This window comes from Pseudomyrmex gracilis, unplaced genomic scaffold (assembly GCF_002006095.1).
Source record: "Pseudomyrmex gracilis isolate BER0280 unplaced genomic scaffold, ASM200609v1 scaffold_5, whole genome shotgun sequence".
Taxonomy (NCBI): domain Eukaryota; kingdom Metazoa; phylum Arthropoda; class Insecta; order Hymenoptera; family Formicidae; genus Pseudomyrmex; species Pseudomyrmex gracilis.
The window spans coordinates 132,682-136,467 of record NW_018020589.1 but is presented as its reverse complement, the minus strand read 5'-3'; positions in this window follow the sequence as shown (position 1 = coordinate 136,467).

Genomic DNA, 3,786 nt, shown 5'->3' with positions numbered 1-3,786 from the left:
TTATTAAATATTTTATGTAACTTTCTGGAAAATGTTTACAAAATTTATGAAGAAAAATTATGTGAAAAATATAAAAAACTTAATATTGAAAATATTAATGTACATAACGAGATAAATTAGGAAGCACCGTCTCGATTATGTTTCTCTTTTGCAGGTACCAATACACTAGTTGTCTGTTCGTGCAAACAGTCAATTTTATAAAGCGCGATGTAATCCTCCCCTAAAACTACACTCTTCCTCTCGAAACTGGTACATATAACATGTAATTAAGAAAGAAAAAGAAAACGTAGCTCGATATTTACTAATGATTATGATATTTATACACAAAGAGTGTATCTTATGGCAACCTTAAGGTGCAATGGACTGGTATGTGATTTGTAATTTGATATGTGCATATTTAAAATGCAAATGTTGCTTTCAACATGTTGAAGAGTATTCTAATATAAATTAATATTATACTTCAAATTGATATATAAAGCTTATATATATATATATACACACACACACACACACACATATATATATATCTCTATATATATATATATATATTTGTATGATATTAGTATGAACGATTATGAGAATTATTGTTGATATAAGAAAAAATGTGTTTGTATATATTTATGTATGATATAACGAGAAATCATGTTAAAGTCTCTATTGTAGTTTTAAGAAATCAGAAGTCAGAAGCTGTATCGGTTGCTCAGATTACTTGCAAATTTAAGTGATTTCTGAATAAACGTTCTTTTAGTTTTTCTCTTGAAACATTTCCTTGAAACCAAATTGAACGACACGTTTAATTCAATTCCTATTGCTGGACATATGAAAATTTCCATCAATCTACTTGATATTACTAGTTATTTTAAATTGACTTTATATCGTTACACATGATCTGAGGGATCGATTCGCTGTGTTGTGTAATCCTAATTAAGACATTTAAGAAGTCACATTACCTTCCATGAGCGACAGCTACTTTATCGTATAATCAACCGTTTATCTAATGTAACGCAGTTTTAATATCTCACTCAAGCACGAAATAATGTCTTTCCTATACCGCATAATCAGAATCCGGTTATCACAATTTGTACCTAGATGTGCTTGAGGGGTAAGATAAATAAAGATAATAGAACGACCGCACAACTGTATACAATGAGGTCCAGTCTGAGTGATTGTGAGTAAAACGATATATCAGTATAGCGTAGTGTCTAAACGTAGCATTTTTTGGATGTAATATCTTATCCGTAATTCTGTCGACTCTCGAACCGCTAAACTTATATGTATGAGCTTCCAAGATACGTGTAAACGTTGTAGGTATACCCGACACGCCAAGCCAACAGTTTGCGTTTGAATTAGATTAGAAAAGAGATAACCGTTTCTCTCTCTCTTTCAGAACAAAAGTTGCAACTTCTTTTGCAACAAAAGATGATGCAATTCTTCTTCTACGCGCGGAAACATGAGACTAAAATATTACGCGTTACATACTCTCTCGACTACTTGCATATGTACTTACATGTGATTTCGAAAGAATGTACGTTTTTCAAAAATTATAGATTTATATTACAATATATTTTCGAGGCGTGTGTTGTCATCGATAAAAGTATTTTCCAACTTGTATATACACGAACGTTCGTGTTATTTACATATCAAAATCGTGTTCTTTCGACATTTTACCGTCTCTGGCGATGGATGACTATGCGTTTCATTCGCATCATTTGACAATGGTGTAGTATAAGTTAGAGGTATTATACAGACTTACCGTTCGAGCGTCATCGTCCACGGCCAAAGTCTCTTTCAAGCAGCTTTAGAAACATTTACACGATCACACTGATATGAAGAATTACACTTGCAAAACATTTTTAATTGTTCAACAGTACGGGTGCGCGCGAAAATTCGATTAAAATTGCCGTAACTTTCGCGTAACTAACCGCACGATACAATGACCGGCGCGCACTGAACGTAGTCGCGATTCAAATTCAAATGGCCAAATTCAAATTTAAGCGTTTCAGATGTATCGTTTCCATTCTCATGTTGAAGCATGTTGATTGAATATTATCATGTTGCTTTTAACAATCTTAAATATAAAAAGAGATTTTTAAATTGCGAAAAAAGTTTTTGTGTATTTAAAAATAATTATCTTACTTCTCCAAATTTGATGCGCACATGATGTTATCTGACTTGAATATTCATTGTTAGTCGAGTTTGATATGCACTCGCTAAACTTTTGCGAATTTTTTGGAACGTGGTCGCACAAATATACGTTTTATATGTATATAATTGTTTCATATATATATAGTAAAGTATATATATATAAAATACACATTTATATACATATATATGAATATTATATATGTATATAATATATATATATATAATATATATTATATACACACATATATATAATATATATATGTATATAATATATATATATATAATATATATTATATACACACATATATATAATATATATATGTATATAATATATATATATATGTTATATATAATAATATATATATTATTGCTCGCCAACAAGCGCCGTACGAATCGTACGGCCCGCTTGCTTTCCGATCCCCCGCGCCTACTCTTCGAATTCCTGACGCGCTGTGTACACATATATATATATGTCGTATATGAGATCACAATCAGTCACATTGATCGAACTAAACTTTGCAACTTAGAAAACTTCTCATCTTGAATTATTGTCGCTGTGTTATGTCAACGAGTCATATATAGAATTCTAAATATTTTTTTTTGTTTTTCTCAGGAAACTTCTTATTCATCTTTATTACAAGGTTCAATACTCGTAAACTTATAACACTTGTCATCGTGACAAACAAGTTTTTATACTCATTCAAGTGAAATAATGTATTTCAAAAGAGCATTTGAGATGCATTTGATCAATCGCATATCAATCATTTAATTTAACAAAATTTTAATTATGATAAATAAAATACGCACATTGTATATTTATAAAATATACACGTATACATATATATTTATTTTTTAAATAAAGACATGATTAACATATTTCTCTGTTATATTATAATTTTTATATTTTTTCCGAATTCTTTACACAAATAAATATTAAGTTTTAAATAAATAATATTCTGATTAACATATTTTTTTCGTTATACTTTCAGAACATATCTCTGGTCAAATGTAATTCATATACTACGTGATGCATTTTAATTCTATTTCAGCATCTTTACATATTATTTACATTATACATCACATATACGTTTTATACATTCTATACCTTGTACCATGAACATACAGTGTTCGTGTAAATGTTTCTTAAGATGCCTTGACTTACTTCCACTAGTTCAGTTAAGTAGTCTGCGATAAATATTACAATAAAAAACGAGTTAATATCTCAAAGTGTTAAAAAAAACAAGTAACAATGTGTGTATATATCTGAGATAAAAAAAAAAAAACAAAAAAAAAATACATATTTATTATCGACAGCGTGTAATATGTTTGTATCAGCGATTTCACGAAAAAGGTTGGCTTGGCTTCTTCCAAACTCAGTATTAGAAGACTTTTGGAAACATTAAAAACAGAAAGCTTGAATTTGTAAGTAATTTTATAACCGTTTTGTCTAAACAGATCGGCTTTTGTCATCTCTCTCACTGATTTCGCGAAGTTTTTCTAAATCTAAAAGAATCTTTTAAAAGAAATCCTTCCCATTCTCTTCCACATAATATATATATATATACGCGTCGTCTTCATATTTTTATGTGGATAATTTACATTTTATATACATGCGGTGTGTATGAAACGGTGACACACTAA